We start from the raw sequence: 20,023 nt of genomic DNA on the forward strand, positions 1-20,023 counted from the left end.
ATTTTTGTCAAATCTGGTCTCTTTGAATGGAAGCATATACAAAGAATTCATAAGACCTGGATTTAAATTCTGCTTAAGGCAAATTATTATTTCTCTATGCCTCAGTTTCATCATCCATAAAATAAGGGAATCATGTTCATTACCTCTTAGGTTCCTTCTGTCTCTGAGCCCATGTTAATGGCAGGCAATCAATATTGGACTTGCAGTCATCATAATTGTAATGGCTAATAATTTATGTAGAGCTTCAAGGTTTGCAAAGCACTTTATAGATCATTTGATCCTGTGAGGCTGACACTACTATACTCATTTTACAGATGAAGAAACTGAGGTTGAGAGATTAAATAATTTTCTCATGGTCACATATCTAAGTAATTATCTAAGAAAGAATTGCATCTCAGGTCTCCTTGGTTTCAAATCCAGCACTGTATCTTTTGTACTACCCCAGTGGCCTCAAATCTGAGTTCAATTTACCAGGTGTCTGAACAAGAGACAAGTGATCTCACTTCTTTGAGACTAATTCCTCATGTTTTGTGTGGGGAGAACAGTATCTCCTCAAAAGTTAGTTCACATGATTAAATAATAAAATGTATGGATCTTCAGTTTTCTGAGTTACTTTGAATTCCTTCTGGAGCTTTTTTAGGTTTATAATTTTAATAAGTTGAGTTCTATTAAGAAAACCCTTGGAATACCTGATCGTGAAAATGAAATGATATTGAATGTGTCAGAAACAACCTTTATCTCTTCTCTCTTCAGACATTATGCAATAGATGCAAAAATAGTGATTGGAATTTTGGGGGAGCTATGAGGTTGTTGGAATTGGGAAGAAAGGTGAAATAGCTCTGAACCTCAAACCCATTTCCCTCCTATGACAACAAAGAGGGCTTCTTTTGTAAGCCTAGTAATACTTAACTTCATAGCTGCAAATTATCTTGTTTTAACTTAAGAATGTAATGGTGATGAAAATCAATTTTCAATCAGATTATCTAGAAGTAATGTTTTTATTTATTGCTTAATGTGAAATTCTAAGAATAGGTAGAAGAAAAATTACACAGGACTTAAATTGGGAGATCTTATACTCCTTTTAAATTATTATTAAAGGTAATAGGAGAAATGTATGTTCAAATAGTCTCTGTAGGGCATTATTTTTTCAGGAAAAGAATAATGATTTTTTTAAACTTCTATTTATGTATTCATTGTTCTCACTTTGATTGATGGGTCAAAGAGACTGGAAAATACAATCCTAAGTATGATATAAATGCAAAACTGACTCATATTTTGAACTACTCTGAAAATGTAGAGTAATTAATAGTAAATAAATTATCTTATTGGTACTTATGATCAATATTAATGGCTACCTTCAAACTAATTCTGTCATAGGTATAAATGATGAAATATATATATATATATATATAAAATTTATTTTTTAAAGTTCAAAAATAAAAATATTGTCAAGTGCATTCTATAAGCACCAGGTATAATCTAAATCTTTGAGCTTGCATTTCTTTGTGGCCTCTCTAGATTGTATAGACAAAATTTCTGGAATAAGATATTAGTATTTTTCAAATAAAAATTAAAAAAAGAAATTAAAGAGATATAATTATCTGGGTAGTTTATTAATCTGAATGTTACCATAATAAAAAGATCACAATTATGTAAAGGGGAGAAAAAAACTGTTATTTCACATTTTTCATATTTAGATGGCTAATGTGACTTTCAAGAACAAGGAAGATCACAAATGAGCCTCTGATCAAGTAAAGGCAATTTTCCTTTGCCTGTGAATAATGGATTGGTAAGAGATCCTTCCAGCATTAATTTTTATTGATTTCTATATTCATATAATATTGCTAGTTTTCTTTTAAAAATGTGATCATTTGGGGCATTTGTTTCCTGCAGCATGCAGTTACATAATCAGATATAACTGAAGTGATCAAATGGTTTTCTCCAATACCTATACACTATCAAAAAAAGAATTACTGAAAACCAATACCTTGTGCTGTTTTCTGTAAGTTTAATTAGTTCTTGCCTCTAGTTTTCTTATACTCTGAGCTGTTCCTCTAATTCTCTACCCCCCCCCACTCTATCAGGGAGCACAAAAATAACAATTTGCTTTTATGGGCTCTTTACTGTTTAAATGGAAAGGAAAAATACGATTTCATTTTTTTTTTGTAATGCTATAATGAAGTAAGGACCTTGTATGAAGAATGATCTTTGCTTGTAGGATAGCTATATACATTCTAGCATGTTTCATTTTATTAAGCTTTATTTCTGAGTTATGATTTTAAAGAAATCTGAATAACTCCAAAATGCTCAAGTGATGGGTCCAAAAGATGCATCAAATAAGTAGCAAGATGTCATAAGTGTGTCTTTCAAAGATCGTAATTATTAACTCAGAACATTTTTAATCTAAAAAAGGCTTAGATTTTCATGACAATAATTAGCATGTTCTTATTTGAACTCATGAATTCAATACATCTGCTAAAATATACTGAAAAGTTCTTCGTTGTAAAGAAATCATAATGCTAGAGTCATTAACAAGTAAACATTCATCTAAAAGGTACAGTTTATGACTTTTATATAGAAAAACATGATTCATTCTGCACAGAGACGCGTTTATTTTAGGTGTTCTGTGGAACCATCTCCCATCTCCAACAGGCTCCAGTCCTCTTAGCAGGTGTCAGAAATAGCCTGAATTTAGTGTAACATTTTGCACTGATATTTCTGATGCTGTTTCAAGCTATTTTTACGCGATATGCAACTTCCTGCTGGTTCTATTTATAACGAAGCTCGGAGACCAGTTGCAAAATCGACCTAAAAAAATGACTTTCCAATTGCAAATGTCATCAGGGATACTATGGTAATTTCTCGAAGCTAGCAAAGAGGGCGGGCTTGGCTGTGAAGCCACGAGCAGGGGATGCCCGAGGAGGCGATTCCAAACTTTGCATTTCCAGGAGGGATCAAAGCAAAAAAGCAGAAGCGAAGTTTGGAAAGGCAGCGATCCCTTCCCAGCTGCTCATCCGACTGGGCAGTGCCCGGGAGAGCCACTTTGTGACCCCGCGCGGCAGGGGGTGGTGACTGGTGGGGGGGGAGCATCTTTTTTGCAGGACTGGAGACCGGGCAGGGTGGCGGGAAGTAAAGCCCTAACTTTTTTTTTTTTAAGTGAATAGTTTCATGGAAAATGTTTTAACGCACTAGCAGAAGAGCCCCGCTCTGGCGCGCGTCGAGACCTCGCGAGTAATATTTTCCTGGCACAGGCGCCAGGCTGCCCGAGGCCGGTCGGACTGGGGCGCCCTCCGCCCGCTTCCCGAGCCTGCGGTCCCGGGGGCCCGACTCCGCTGCGGGCAGCGGCGCGGGGAGATGGCGGGGAAGGTGTGTGTGGGGGTGCACCGCTGCCCCCCGTGGCAGGGAGGGGGCTCGGGACGCTCCCTCGGGCCGGCCCGGCTGGCACTCCCGTGCCCGGGGGGCCGCACGCAGCCCGAGCCCGGCCCGCCTCGGCACTCCGGAGGGGGTGGGGTCCGGCGGACAGTTGGAAGGCACGTGGCGCGTGGCGGGGTGGGCGGCGCCCGGAATAGGGACCCTCGGGCTCCGCTTCCCGTCTGGAGGGGCGGGGGAAGGGGGAGGAGTGAAGCGGCCTGCGGGGGTTGGGGGTGGGCAGAGGAGCGTGTGGGGCGCCGCGCGCGCCAGTCCTGCTCCTTCCCGCCCCCCTGCCCCCGGGGCCGCGACTGCTGCGGGGCATGCGCGGCTCCGCGCGGCGCTGCACAAACATGGCGGCGGCGGCGCCGGCGTGAGTCCCGGCGCCGGACGGCCCAGGTGACAGAGCGCCCCCCGCGCCCCCCGGGACCCCCGGAGGAGGTGAGTCGTGACCGCCGCCTCGGGCCCAGGCTCGTTTCTCCGGATTGTCCTCCGGCGGGCGGGCGGCGCGCGTGTGCGGGTGTGTGAGTCGGGGGGGGAAGCGAACCCCTCTTTCTCCCCGGCTGGCTGTCTCGCCCGGGGAACGCCCCCCTCCACCCCCGCCGGGCGGCCCCGACCCGGCCGGGGCTCCGCCCCCTCCCGCCTGCCCTCTCCCGCGCTCGGAGCAGACAGCCGGGCGGGCGCGCAGGGGGCTCCCCGGGCGGGCTCGGGACGCCGGCGCGCGCCCCTTCCCGCGGCCGCCCCAGGTGTCGGCACGCCGAGCGGGGAACGCCGCTCCTTCCCGCCGCCGCGCCCCAAGCCGGGCAGGGGCGCCCCCGGGGGGCGGGCGCGGGGCCTGCCCTCCTCCCCTCCCCCTCCCCCTCGCCCCCCAGAGAGCTTCCCCTCGCACGGGGCGGCACCGGCCTGGCCTCGCCTCGCCTCGCCTGCACCTTCCCCGCGGCCCCCCGGCGGTGCGCGCTGCGGGCGCCCGGCGCTGGGCCCGGGGCCGGCTCGTGGGGCCGCGCGCCCGGGGCGGTGTCGGGGGCACTTGGTGCGGGGCAGCGCTCTGCCCTCGCCCTCCGCGGGACACTCTGCCCTTGCGGGGGCGCACCTTCTTCCCCCTTACAGGTGGACCTTCGTCCCCATGACTCCAGTAAAGGAGAAGCGGAGGTAAGGGTCGTGGCTTCCCGCGCGAGTCCGCGTAGTCTGCTGCTTTACTGTAAAATTTTTGAAAACTCCACGTATTTACAAAAGTTCATCCTAATCCTGGGCTCATGGACATAATTTATATTTTATTTTTAGTAACTGAATACCTTGAGCATATTCTGTTGTTATCCTCGTTTTTGCCATTAAAAAAAAGTCTTTTTTTAAAACATCTTTTAACAAGATGCTCAACGTTAAACTCACGTATTGTAGAGGGGTGCTTTCTATTAAACTCACGTATTGTAGAGAGGTGCTTTCTATAATAGAGAAGAGAAATGGAGACAAAAAATGTGACTTGTCTCATGCCATCTGCAGGCTTACTGAGGATATTTTTTTTAGAAACTTTGTGATGGGCCGTTTTAATGATTCTAGAATGACAGTGTCACCCGTGTCAAACTGGAAATATCAAAAGTTTTATAGTTGAATCCAGGCATGGTTATGAAGCACCTGCTTTGTGGCCGTGTGCGAAGCACCAGGAATCCACGGAGGCAAGAGACCCCTTCCCTTCTAATGGGGGACACGGTATGGGAACAGATGCACAGAGCAAGCCTCTTATAGAAGTAGGAAATGATGGTCAGAGGGAGGGCTATAGCATTAGGAGGGGCTGCGGAGGGCTTCCTCTAGGAGATGGAGTTTTATTTGGGACATAATAAGCTCATTCTTTAGAAGATTAAGCTATTCACCAGGTGCTAATAACTCCATACTGTTAGTATGTATCTGACTTATTCTGAATAAACAAAAAGTTACTAAGAGTAAATCTTTTCATATTTTTATGCTTATTAGTTACTTTGCTACTAATATCTGTTTCCTCAACAATAACATATACAGATGTGGGGGAAAGTGCTTTTAGAAATGCCCTACAAGTGAATTCTTGGGAGCAAGCCTTTTTTTTTTATAGATACCTACTTGGTGTCTTGAATTTGTTTGGATATTGAACTCTTTGTAGTCTTCAAAAGAGCCTGAGACAGCACCTTTTTTAAGGTGGAGAGGTGAGGTCCTGAAACGATTTAGGAAGGTAATTGCCAAACGTTTTGAAAGATTGACTGGATTTTAGAAAAGAAATGGGATAGAACCAACATTTGAGGGATCACACTCCCAAAGCTGCTTTCATGTGTATCATATAAGGATGTCTGATAAGGTATAACTGATAACTGATATTTTATATAGTGATTTAACAATTGCAAAATACTTAGCATTGGAGCCTCACAACAATCTTGTGAGGTGGTTGTTAAGTACTCTCCATTTTACAAATGAGAAAACTGAGGTCTAGAGTAGTGAAATAACTTGATCTGGATCATAGCCATCTCCTTTCTGACTCCCAAGTCCTTCACTTCCTATTGAGATTCTGTTTCTACAATTGTCAGACCTTATTATTCATTTAACATTATCACGTTTTTGTTGAGTATACACTAATGCAGCACACTATGATTGAGAACAGATGAATAAAGAAGTTGTGTGAGTAGATTGTAGAAAACCTAAAAAATTTATTCATAAAAATTCCAAGGGCATTATTGATTAACAGTTTACTGGAAAAATGTTCACATGTAAATCAGTATAAATATTAAAGATAATTTTTTCAGCAAGTTTGGGGCAACAATATCCTATAAAGAATATTGTTCTACAAATCAATCTTGACTTTTTTACTTGCAAAAAAGTATAATATTAATGATATGGTACTGCAATTTAGTTTTATATTAAAATATGTTAATATGAGAAATAATTTCAGGCTCCAGTGATGGCTAGGAAGTAAGTCCTAAATGAAATAAGAATTTCTCTTGTGGTTAAGGGTCACTACGAAGTGAGACCTGGAGGCTTCCTTGTTCTTTGTTTGGGGTGTTCTTCCTCCCCAATCCTCTCTACCTCTCCCAGTATAAATTGTTCTCTTAAACAAGTATTTTTCTTAATGGTTAAGATTTTAAGGTTGTAATTTCCTTAGTTAAATTTTGGTTAATTCTTGTTAGAATTCTAATTATTTAGCCATTTAAAAATCTAATAACCATAACAAACTTGTGTTATAGTATGTTGTAAAAGTCTTTCATTTTCTTTTTTGGTTTGTTGAAATTTAACTGCTTGCTTCCTTCCTTGAGATACTTTTCAACCCTTCTTTGTTGATGGTGTCTGTTTCTTCTTCAGTGAAATGGTGATCGTAATTCTGTGCAGCTTTCCTGAGAAATAATTAATGATAGTAAAGAGCCTTGAAAAGGTTGCATGTATATCAAATCATTGTGCATGACATCCCTTGGTTCATTTAAAGAGGATTGGGATCGCATTCTTTTTTTTTTCTTTGAAGATATTTTGAATATTCTATTATCATTTGTTTTGTCTTTGTTCCACAACATGTTAGCACAGTGTTTTGCCTTTAGTAAGCACTTAATAATATGTTTGTTGAATTGAATTTAGTGTACATCTACCTTTTCTAATCTCAGCAATGGTTGAAGTCAGAGATGTGACTAATCTGGAATAGGAATTTCTTCCTAGGGATACCAAAGAGAAAGTCTAGTGGTGATATTTACTGCTGTCTATTATCTTTGCTTCTATTTTCCTAATGTTTACCTTGTCTTTGTTTTTATTTCAGTGATTAATGGTAGTTTGAGGTAATTTTCTGTATTTCTTTACTCTTTATATTCTTATTTCTTACTTTAATTTGGCCACATTGGAAAGGCATATTTGAAAGAAACAGAACTCTTGGCTCCTGACAGAGTAATGAATAAGTTTAGAGCTATATTATGTATTGGAATTGGCAGTTCAAGGTAACAATATCCTTTAGGATGGGTGTGTGTGTGTGTGTTTATATATACTTGTGTATATATACTTTACAATTCCCAATCTCTGTAATTTTTTCCTGATCCAAGATGCCTTAGAAAAGAGATGCTTTTTAACTTAGCTGTGTGTTACCTTGGGAAAGTCACTTAACCCCCTTGCCTTGCAAAATTAAAAAAAAAGGAGAAGGAAAAGAGATACTTTTAGGTGTTTTAGGTGTTCAGAATTTTGCTTTGGAAGTGAAAGGTTGAGTTATTTTTTTATTTATTTTTTTTAGGTTTTTACAAGGCAAATGAGGTTAAGTGGCTTGCCCTTGCACACAGCTAGGTAATTATTAAGTGTCTGAGACCAGATTTGAACCCAGATACTCCTGTCTCCAGGGCCGGTGCTTTATCCACTGTGCCACCTAGCCGCCCTGTTGGGTTATTTTTAAAGAAAGGTTTCAGGGATTCCCTGGACATGGTTCTTAAATTTATTATTTTTTTATTTGGGAAACAGAAAAAACAAATCCTTGCTATTATATGTTAATGTAGCATTGACAACACATATGATTTGTTATAAGATAAATTTAAGCTTCCCAAAATTTAGAATGTTTGGATTTGAAGAACTGTCAAAGGAATGTTCCAGTGATCATTTAATCCCATTTCTAAATTGGTATGGTTCCTAAAATTTTTGAATTTGAGGAAAATCACAAATGACAAATTTGACAATTAGTTCCTATATTTTAGATTGCTTGAGTGGAATTCTTGTGTCTCCTGTTTTTTTTTTTCTTTGACTTAGTCTGTTTTATTAATTTAGTCTTATAAAACCAGGAGATCACAGAAATTGCATTGTATGCTTCACTAAACTCATAAATGATCCTGTTTGGCATGGAATTAAAATCTTTTGGTCAGTACAGACAAGGATTAACTTTTGATGGAATTAATTGATGAGACATTTTTTGTTATTAATAAACAAGATTATTTTTTGGAACCTGAATATAGTTAGACACAAATAATAGTTTATATGTTAATGCTGCCAAACTTTTATCTTCTGCTTATCTGGGTAAATTTCTTCTTTAAACAGGATATGGTAGAAATGAAAGATAATGAACTTGTTGAGACACTAAGTATTGATAAAGTAATAGATTTGAATGATAAAGCATAAATGTTTTAGTAACATGCCTACCAGAACACAGAGAACCCTATTTTTCATTTAATTTTTTTTTCCTTCTATGAAGATAAAGGTCGTTAATTTCATCATCTTTTTGGAAGCTGATAGGAGATATGCTTAAAAACTTGTGTTTCTTTTCAGTTGATTTTGGAAACCTTTGAAATATCTATCTATCTATATTCAACATTTTAGTGCCAATAAAAACTTGTTTTTGAATGGTTGTTGAAATATCTTATTTGGGTGATTAGCTGGTATCCATTAATGTTTGAAGAACTTTTCAGGGATCTTTAGTTTTTTGTGCATCACCGATTTAGGTTTATGGCATGCATTTTTATAGTGTTGTCCAGTGGGGTTTGTTTTTGTCATTTCCATCATTAATCCTAGATCTGGTGTTAGAAACATAAATCTAGACCAATAATGGGAACAAGCTGTAACCTGACCATTTCTTTTGTCAAAATGTTGCACAGTGAGGTATTTGTAGTAAATTGACATGCCCATCATTCATTTTAGTACTATTTAAGTGTTAGTTTTCAGACTTTCTTTACTCAGCCCATGACTGTATTTTAAAAGAAAAGGAATTTACTATTGTAAATCAGAATTTAGGCCATTTTTGACTTTGTTTTTTATCTTCTGAAATAATCAAGGTTCTTGTAAAAGTAAAATTATAAATAATTCATATGTTGAATTTGAATTTTCTGAATAATTTGATTATTCAAAATAACTAAATTGTCTAGTTGAATTGGTGTTTCTTTTGACCTGGGAAAGGTTAAATTTCTTGAGTTTGATAGAATCACTAAACTAAAGGAATTTAAACTATTACTTGGGAAATCTCAGGTTTTCTTTGCTAATAAAAGACATTCAGGTTCATATATATATATTATATATACCTATAAGTTGTATCTGTATGTATATTTCATTTTGTAGAAGGTAGCAAAACAAATTTTGGTTATTTTATGATTAAGTTATATAACTTACATAAGAAAACTGAATGATAATTTGAAAATATTAATTATCAAAGCTATTTTATGTCAATATTTATGAAGTAAATATTTTAGGCTGTTTATCACTTGAAATTCAATATGTTAGTGATAGGTTTTAGATGTTATTTTCAGCATATTAGTAGACCTAACAAGGGAAATAGAAATTGTTTTATTAAACATTTTTCTGTGGGAAAGGTAGCATGGTGCAGCAGAGAGAGATGATTTCTGTACTTAAAGTAGGGAAGACCTAGATTCAAATTCTGCCTTTAGTATTTGTTAGTTGTGTGATGTTCAGATCACTAAAACATTATGAGCCTTAAACTTCCCAAGATATAAATAATAATGAGTTGATGTTGTGGAAGAAATTCTCATGTTATTAGAATTGCAGTTATATAATGCAAATTTTCTTCAACAATAAATACTATTTGAGCAAAGCATGTTAATTAAAATTTATGAACTGCTTTTTGAAAGATAAATTAAAAATTTCATTCAGGTCAGCAGGGGAAATTCAGACTTGTTTTTGCTTTATAAAGTTTGATTTTGGTAGTTTTATTTGATTAGAAAGATAACATTTTTCTTACCTTTCTGATCCCAGAAGCTTTTTGTTCAAAACTGTTGTTTACTATAGAATGAATTCAAAAAGGAAAAGTACAAGATGCTATTAGTAGTTTCCCAAGAGTTGAATGTATGACTTCCAAAGTTTGCAATTGAGATTTTTTGAAAAGACAACATTAAACATCCATATGGAATAATTGATTCCTAGGTTCAACATTTTTGAAAATATTATTTCATTTTCTTTTTCTTTTTTTGATATACTTTTTTTTTATACTTGTGCTATTCTGGGAGTACAGACTCCCCACTCCTGTTAGGGTACTGAAGCTTGCTTGGACTTGCTTCATTTCCAGCCTGGCCTCGTTTGCTCTTTGAGCAACTGTAGGGACTCACCATATTGGTGCCATAGTTAATTTGGACATCTGATGAGCTTTAGCCCAATTGGAATTCAGAACTCTCCAAATTAAAGGATCTAGCAGGCTCTGCTGGGAGCTAGGACCTTACTGTTAGATTTGGGAAGAGAAAGGATAGGAAGAAGCATTTCTAGAGCCTATATTTTATGTAAATAGCTCCTTTTATATTCAGTAACTATCCTGGCAGGCAGAACCTCTTAGTATCTCCATTTTACTATTGGGGAAATGGGGGAAAGTATAAATTAAGTGAGTTGCCCAGGGTCACACAGCTGGTAAATGTCTGAGGTTGGATTTGCACTTAAGTCTTCTTGACATAGGTCCAGTACTCTTGTCTAATAGCCTAGACTAGTGCTATAGGTATGCAATACTATATCTGGTTGTACAATTGATGGAAGATCGTTTTCAGGATGAGTTGTCTTCTATTTCCATTGTGCCTGTGGCAAGAGAACTTCAGTGTTACTTATCCACCTTTGGTGTTCACCTTTCACTCAACTCTTTACTTGTGGCTCTAAGATGCTGCAGTTATATGTGGTGACCATACTTTAATAACCATCTCTGAAGATAGGCTAAAAAAACTTGAGGGTAATTAGACTATACCAAGTGTGAGAAGACTTCTTCCAGTACCATGATGCAGTTACTGCTAGGGAGTGCTTGGAACTTGGTCTGATGTTGAAGATGAACCTGGGCCATAGTCAGTTGTTCCACTTTTGTCTTGCCGGTGGACTTTGGAAAAGAGAGTGAGATTGACAACTTTGTCAAACCCTGCCTTATTTAAATCCAATTTACATGAAAGTCAAGACATAACCCCATGGTGTCACTAGTTTTCTTTGAAAGAAGTTGTCATTCAAAGGTCAGTAATTTTTTAAATTAAAACTACATAAAATATTGTCATTTTTTCAGAACTTCTGTGGGACATATTAACTCAATAAACAGAAGAGTCTTCTTTAATTTGAGTTGGGCCACTCTCAGGTGTCAATTGATATTGAATTGTAGAAACAAGCAGCAGTTCAGAAGTAGGAGTTTTGAAACAGAGCAATGTAATTCATGTCTAGGAAAATGTTTCCAACAAAATTGTTAAAATAGGAACTATTTTGGGTAGTAAAGAGATAATCTTTGTCTGAAAAATTAATATGTGTGAATCATTGTATTCCTTGATTGTGCAAGATGAAGAGCAATTGTGGTTTAAAAAAATCCAGTACTAATTAAAAAAAAACCCTGATTTTTTTAGTAGCTTTTGGGGTTTATTCTCCTACTTAAAAAATTACAGAATAGGTATTAAGGAACCTCTTTGCCTATTCTTAACAGTTAACCCTTAAAATGGTGGGAAATCGTCTTACCTTTCAAAATTCTTAATTTCACAAACATTTGTGCATTTTGTTTCAGTAGTATATCTTAGTTAAAAATAATTTCTTTCATCATTTGATAGTGTGAGGAGGCCATTGAGAATAGGTAAATCTTGTAACTACAAGGTGGGGGGAACTTATTAGGCAGACATTAATAGTGTGAAAATGGAAAAAAAAAGTAAATCCATATCATGGCTTTATCATCTAATGTAACATAAAGATCAGTGTTTAGGCATAACTTAGGTTGAAATATAAGATTATGTAGAAAGAATCATTTGTTTTTGAAGTCTTACTCATTTATGAATTCATCGAGATTGCACAGGCTTTTTTTTTTTACTTTAGTAATTCTTTGTATTGATGCAGAGAGGGAAATAATAGAAGTAGATTTTCAGGTGGTAGTAGAAAGTTTTAGATAAATGAAACCAAACATGAAATCCAGAGTTTTATGATGAAGCAAAAGGGCCTTAGGGGAAGTTTCACTTAATTAGAAAGGAATGATATATTGGATTGCCACTGAACATTAAAATTCAGTACTTATATTCTAAAAGCAGTTTGGAAAAAATAGAAAATGACTGACTGATACTTTAAATTCAATCTTATTTTGCATAGCATCTTTATTGTAGGTGATATCTAAAATAATTTGTGGGTAAATTTAAGTCATTTTTGTATAGATTTATGCAGAAAAGGTGAATAATTTGTGAATTCAAGCTAATGAGAGGCTTAACTGAATTTGATGCAATTTACTACTATTCTCAAGTGCTATATACATGGATGTCATTTGACAGATTTGATGCTTATTTCCTGAAAATGGATTATTTTCAGGTCTTAAAGTATATTGAAGAAATAACTTAATATTGCAACTAAGATTTTTCATTAGAAGTTTCCATCTGTCTGGGAACCTTTAATATTTAACAAACTGTCAGCATTTTGACTTGAAATGTGCCTCTTTTCTTTGAGCATTAGATTTTTTTACAGAAAAGCAAAATATTTCATTTACCTTTTTTAATGTATTGGGTTCCTTTAATGAAACAAGGGAACTACTGACTAGTATCTATTATTGGTAAGTAGTAGAAAACAGCATTCAGAGGCAGACTCTTGAAATTTTTATCAGAATATGCAAAGAATTCTTAGTTTGGTAAGACATGATCTCAGTTTTTATGGTAACTTCAAACAGCTCTCTCATGCATCTTAACACCATGCTGGCTGAAAGGATAGGACTATTGAATCTCAAGATAATTTCTTGAAGCAGTTTGAGTTTTCCTTGACTGACTAACTACTGATCTGGCCAGTCTCTAGTATCTGCCTAGTTCTGATAAAGTGACATGACTGGTTTTTGAGCTAAAAAAATAAATAAATAAAAGTGATGCTACCGATAGTGAAAAACTACTTACCTTCAGGAATCCTAAGGAATCCTTGTACTTCTTTCTAGCCCTTTTCTGTCTTTCTCCTTTAATTTGGTCTATGTGGCTACTTGAGATTTAGAATTTTAGGTTTTAAAAGTTAAGGAATATGTGTTTTTTACTTAAGTCTAAGGAAGTTTTGTCCATCTGCAACTTTATTTTCATAGATTGACAAGACATTCTGATAGTAATGTATGCAGATTTCAATATTTGATAACAGAAATACAGATAAGAAATAGTAGAGTTTCTGGGAAAAGAAGGATGATAATTTAAACTAGCAAACATTAAGTACCTATGGAATATTTTGGTGTTGGGGACATGGTGACAAAAGTAAGAGTTCCTGTGTCTAATGGATTGAGTTCTAGTAGTAGATTGTTGTTGAAAACATATTCAGGGGTGGCTAGGTGGCGTAGTGGATAAAGCACCGGCCTTGGAGTCAAGAGTACCTGGGTTCAAATCCAGTCTCAGACACTTAATAATTACCTAGCTGTGTGGCCTTGGGCAAGATACTTAATCCCATTTGCCTTGCAAAAACCTAAAAAAAATTATTCAGAATAATATGTGCAAAGTAATGTGGAGAAGAAAAGAACACATCAACTATGGCTTAATAAAGAGGTGTCCTCTGACCAAAGCTGAAAGGAACACTGTACATGCGAAGTATTCATAATCATATCTGATTGAGATCTTCAGACAATGTTTTATGATGTTTGAAGGAGATTAGAGAAGGCTTCTTGGAGATGACACTTGAACTATGTCTTGGAAGAATTTAAGCCTCTGTGAAGATATAGAATGTGTTTGAAGTGCTTCAGAAAGCATCTCCAGACTTTTTAGGTGGGGCAGGAAAAGATGATAAGAGCTGGTTTTATAGCTTGAAAGTAGAATGAAGGGAAGTAATGGGAATCTATAGCACTATGGCAGTCATTGATTGCCAGGAGTTAGTATTTTATTTTATAGGCAATGGGAACCCACTAGAGGTTTTGGAAAAGAGAAGTTTTATGCTCAGGTCTGTGCAGTAGACAGATTAATTTGGTATCTTGTTTGAAAAATAGATGACCAACTCAGCCACTATATTAAAATGCACTCACTCCTTAGTCTATTTAAGTTAAAAAAAAAGAAACTGATAAAGAAGACAATCCAGAAATGGATAAATCAGGAGAAGAATCACATGGTTTAGCACTTATTTCTAAAAGTGAATCATGATGGTTAACCCTCAAGAAATTCTGGGTATTTAGCTGGTTGTGAACATTTTCTATCCTGACTCATTCTTCATTGGATTAGCTACCTTCCCTACTTTTATATCACTTTCAAATTCGATCAGCATCTCATCTGTGCCTTATTTGAAGTCATTGATAAAAGTGTTGCATGACTGAGGAAAAAAGCTAATGATTCCCAACACATAGTAAGGTCATTGTTGACTATTTGATCTAGGTTCAGACATTGAGCTGGTTCCAAAACCTTATAGCTGTATAGTTATTTTATCTTCAAGGATATCTTGACAATTTTGTTAGATATCCATTTGAAATCTAGTTATTTTACTAAATATATAGTTATTTGACTGATCTACCAGTTTTTAACCCTATCAAAAAGGGTAATGAGTTTCTTTTCTAACTAAAAAGTGTCATGTGATTTATTTATAAACAATGGAACACATTTAAGAAAAATGTAAAATGACCATCTTCAGTACAATAAAGTCTTTCCTGAACTTTAAAAATAAGCTTAATGACTTTGTGTTGATGATTTTCCCTCTAAAATTCAGAGTACTGATAGATTATCAAACAAAACTGTCAGTGTTTTGCAAGTAGAAAATACTATTAGAACTACATTAGACTTTTCACATACTATTCAGAGTGAAAGATAATAAATTTGTGTGTTTATCTGTTTTCAATCAGTTATACTGGATCCTGTCAGGTTGGAGTTTTCAGCCTAACATCATTAATTCTTATTCAGATATAGAGCCTTCCTTTTGTTCCTAGGCCAGCACTTCTGAGTAGTCATAATCTTTTTAATAATCAGGTTTATAACTAAACCAATTAACTAATTAACTATCTTTTTTCATTTATTATTTTTTCCCAAGTACATGCAAAGGCAATTTTTAGCATTCAACTATTTTGCAAGTTTTTAAGTTCCACATCTTTCCTGACACATTCCCTTCCCTCCCCCCTCCCCATGATGGTGAGCAATGTGGTAAAAATTGTACATATACAATCATCTTTAACAGTTTTCCAAATTAGTCATGTTGTCCAAAGAGGAATTAGAACTGAAGGGGAAAAATAAAAATCATCAGAAAGAAAAAACATAAAAGAAGTTTTAGAAAGTGGACATAGTATGCTTTGTTCTGCATTCAGACCTTCATAGTTCTGTCTCTGAATGTGAATGATAACTTTCCATTACAGATCTCTCTCAGGATTGTCCTTGATCACTGAACTGTTGAAAGGAGCTGCACCCCTCATAATTGATCATCCCACAGTGTTGTTAATGTGTACAATGTTTTCTTGGTTCTACTCATTTTGTTCAGCATCAGTTCTTGCAAGTTTTTCTATGCTTCTCAAGTCTGACTGCTCATGATTTTTTAGAGAGCAATAGCACTCCCATTACATTCATACACCATAACTTGTTCAACCATTCCCCAATTGGTGGGCATCCCTTCAATTACTAATTCTTTGCCACTACAAAAAAAGAGCTGCACTAGATATTTTTGTACATATGGGTCCTTTGCCCCTTCTTTTGATCTCTTTGGGTAGACCTAGTCGTGGTTTTGCTGGATCAAAGGGTATGTATGCACAATTTTACTGTTCTTTGAGCATAGTTCCAAATTGCTCTCCAGAGTGGTTGGATCATTTCACAACTCCACCAGCACTTATTCATTAGTATCCCAATTTCCCCCCATCCTTTCCAAAGTTGATAATTTTCCTTTTTTTGTCATCTTAACAAATCTGATAGGTGTGAGATGGTACCCAAGAGTTGTTCTAATTTACATTTTTCTAATCAATAATGATTTGGAGGATTTTTCCATATGATTGTACATAGCTTTAATTTCTTCACCGGAAAATTGCCTGTTCATATCCTTTTATCAAATGGAGAATGACTTGTAATCTTATAAATTTGATTCAATTCTGCATATATTTTAGAAATGAGTCCTAGCTGTGAAAACTGTTTCTCAGCTTCTGCATTCTGTCTAAACTTGGCTGCATTGGTTTTGTTTGTGCAAACCCTTTTTAAATTAATATAGTGAAATCATCCATTTTGCAATCTATAATGTTCTCTATCTCCTTAGTTCTTAAACTACTTCCCTCTGCGCATAGTTCTGAAAAATGGGAAATTTCTTGTTCTTATAATTGATCACTCTTTATGTCTAAATCCTGTACCCATTTTGACCTTCTTTTGACATAGGGTATTAGATGTGAATCTATGCCTAGTTTTAACCATCCTACTTAATAATGTTTCCCAGCAGTTTTTATCAAATAGAGAGTATAATCTTATCCCAGGAGTTAGTCTTTGGGTTTATCAAACAGTAGATTACCACAGTCATTTGTTACTATTTCTTTTGTACCTAATCTTGTCCATTGATCCCATTTTCCAGACAGTTTTAATGACTGCTGCTTTATGATATAGTTTTAGATCTGGAAATGTTTTGGCCACTTTTCCTTTGCATTTTTTTCATTAATTCTCTTGATATTCTTGACCTTTTGTTGCTTCAGGTGAATTTTGTAACTACTTTTTCTAGCTCTTTAGAATAATTTTTGGTAGTTCAATTGGTATGGTACTGAAAAAGAAATTTAGTTTGGGTAAAATTGTCATTTTGATTATATCAGCTTGGTATAACCATGAGCAATTGACATTTTCCCAATTATTTAAGTCTGATTTTGTATGAAAAATGTTTTTTGATTGCATTCATATAGTTTCTGGGTTTGTCTTGAGAGGTAAATTCTCAATTACTTTATGTTTTCTATAGTTACTTTAAATGAAATTTCCCTTTCCATATCTTATTATTGGGCTATATTATTTTTATATAAAAATGTTGATGATTTATGTGGGTTTTGTTTTAGATCCCGATACTTTGCTAGAGTTATTAATTGTTTCAAGTAGTTTTTTCATTGATTTTCTGGAGTTCTCTAAGTATACCATCATATCTTCAAAGAGTGACTTTTGCTTCCCCATTGCCAATTCTAATTCCTTCAGTTTCTTTTCTTATTCTAAAGCTAACATAATATTGAATAATAGAGGTGATGATGGGCATTCTTGTTTCACCCCTGATGTTATTGAAATTGATGCTAGTTTATCTCCATTATATATAATGGCTTGCTGATGGTTTTAGATAGATACTGCTTATCATTTTTAAGGAAAATTCAATTTATTTTTTTGCTCTCTAGTGTTTTTAATAGGAATAGGTGCTGTATTTTATCAAAGACTTTTTCAGTATCAAAATAATCATGTTCTATTTGTTAATTTTGTTATTAATAGGGTCAACTATATGGATTGTTTTCCTTATATTGAATCATCCCTGAATATCTGACATAACTCCTATCTGATTATATTATTCTAGTGATAATTTGAGTAATCGCTTTACTAAAATTTTATTTAACATTTTTGCATCAATATTTTCATTAGGGAGATTGGGCTATAATTTTCTCTGTTTTGGCTCTTCTTGGTTTAGATACTATCACCATGTTGGTGTCATAAAAGGAATTTGGCTGAACACCTATTTTTTTCAAATAGTTTATATGGATTTGGAATTAATTGTTCTTTAAATGTTTGGTAGAACTCATTTGTAAATCCATCTTATTAGATTCTTTTCCTTAGGGAATTTGTTAATGGTTTCTTCAGTTTCCCTTTCTGAAGTGGGGTTATTTAAATATTTTATTTTCTCTTCTCTTAATCTTGGTATTTTATATTTTTGTAAATATTAATCCATTTCACTGACACTGCCAGATTTGTTGGCATAGAGTTGGACAAAAAACTGCATTATTACTTTAATCTCTTCATTGCTGGTGAGTTCACCCTTCTAATTTTTGATATTGTTAATTTTGTTTTCTTTTTTCTCTTTTAAAATCAGATTAATCAAAGCTTTATCTGTTATATTGCTTTTTTCTTAAAACTTTAACTTTCATTTTTTATTTTCATTTTCAATACTTTCAATTTTATTAATTTCTCCTTTGATTTTGGGGATTTTTAATTTGTTCTTTTTCTAACTTTTTTAATTTGTATGCCCATGTACAAGGCCACAGGAAATAACCTAGAGCAACAAACTTCAGAAAAAAGATTGAGGAAACAAAATCAGAGAGGGTCATTTAACAGAGGCCCAGTAAGGAGAAAAACAAAACAAAATTAGGAGGTCCTTTATAAAGAACTTATAAAGAACTCTCCTCTTTCTCTATTTAATTCGTATAAGTTTGGCTGCATTCCACAATGATGGTTCCTCTTGTTGGCCCTCCCCCCCACCCCCCAACTCTACTCCTGTGCAGGCCTGTCTTCTTCTTTGTACTCTTTCCCTTAGATTCAGTTATCTCTGAATATCTAACCCTCTCAAATCCATATATCCACCCTAAATCTCTTTTATGAATTTCAGTCACACATCAACAACTGCCTGAGATATTTCCAGGATATTCTATAAGCACCTTAAACTCAATTTGTGCAAACTTTTTTTTTAGTTTTTTTCCAAGGCAATAGGGTTAAGTGGCTTGCTCAAGGCCACATGGCTAGGTAATTATTAAGTTTCTGAGGTCGAATTTGAACCCAGGTACTCCTGACTCTAAGGCCGGTGCTCTATTTACTGCGCCACCTAGCTTCCCCTATTCACTGCGCCACCTAGCCACCCCTTGTGCAAACTTCTAAACTAGAGTTTTTAGATATTTTTGGTCTCATGGACTCCTTTGCCAGTCTGGTGGAACCTCTAGATGTTTACTGATACTTTTGTTTTTAAATGCTTCTCTCTCTCTCACTCTTTCTCTCTCTCTCATCATCATCATCATCTATCTGTCTGCCTACAAAGGAAACTAATTATATTTAAATCAAATGATTAAACTATATTTTAAAAATTCAAGGACCAGACTCCTGTTCCAAACTACCCCTCTCAAGTTTCCTTTTTTTCTGTCTAGCATAGTATGCTTTAGCTCAGTCAGATTCTTTGTACTCATATGGTCATCATTATATTTAGCATAATGGGTCTCACCAACATTTGCCAAGACTTTCATAATAGTTTATAATAGAATAAAAACTTATTTCATACATTCTCCCCATCACTGGTGGAGCTGGGAGTTCCCTTGCATGTCTTTAGCCCTTAGTGACCTTCCCTCATGGGACACATCCAGGTCACAGGAATATCTTGTTCTTTTTCTTAACTGGGTGAGGCTTGGAGATCTGACTGGTACAGCAGGAGGTAGAAGTTGAGTTGACAGATGGAAGCCTGCCACTACCAGCCTGTCATGGGGTCAATTGAAGCATCAGAGGACTTCTCCTAAACTATTCCCTGAATCACAGTTGCTTCAACAGCACCCTACATGATATTGTGCTCTGTACCAAGCAAGCTAATCAGTAGATTTGCCAGCTCAAGGGAAAGGGACTACAATAGAGTATTTTAACTCCTTTTGGACCATGAGTGAGAACTTTATCTAGAACACTCATGTTCTGATAAATGAGTTTTTGGAAGACTTGACCTCATCCATTTATGATGAAATAGCCAACATGGAAAGTGCTACTGATCTGTCTCCTCATGGCCAGTCTTGTAGCACACCCTTTTCTTAACAATTTATTAGAAGTTATTTGCATAATCATGGATAGACAACTCACCTTATATAAAACTCTACCTGCCTTAACACAAATCTCCTAATTGTCCA

General features: G+C 36.4%; 1 protein-coding gene across 5 annotated transcripts in view; it reads left to right on the plus strand.

The window, feature by feature from the left end:
* The first annotated feature begins 3,674 nt into the window (after positions 1 to 3,674).
* The window catches only part of SCML2 (Scm polycomb group protein like 2), a 150,397-nt gene continuing 134,048 nt past the window's right edge, over positions 3,675 to 20,023 (plus strand). For 2 of the 5 annotated variants that reach the window (XM_074192330.1, XM_074192333.1), the window contains exon 1: positions 4,433 to 4,557. The gene's annotated coding sequence lies outside the window, so the exon portion shown is untranslated. Of the gene's footprint in view, positions 3,850 to 4,430; positions 4,558 to 20,023 lie in introns of those variants that run through there. The other 3 variants (XM_074192332.1, XM_074192335.1, XM_074192334.1) reach the window with 3 other exon arrangements.

Source organism: Macrotis lagotis, chromosome 6 (genome assembly GCF_037893015.1).
Source record: "Macrotis lagotis isolate mMagLag1 chromosome 6, bilby.v1.9.chrom.fasta, whole genome shotgun sequence".
In the NCBI taxonomy this organism is placed as follows: domain Eukaryota; kingdom Metazoa; phylum Chordata; class Mammalia; order Peramelemorphia; family Peramelidae; genus Macrotis; species Macrotis lagotis.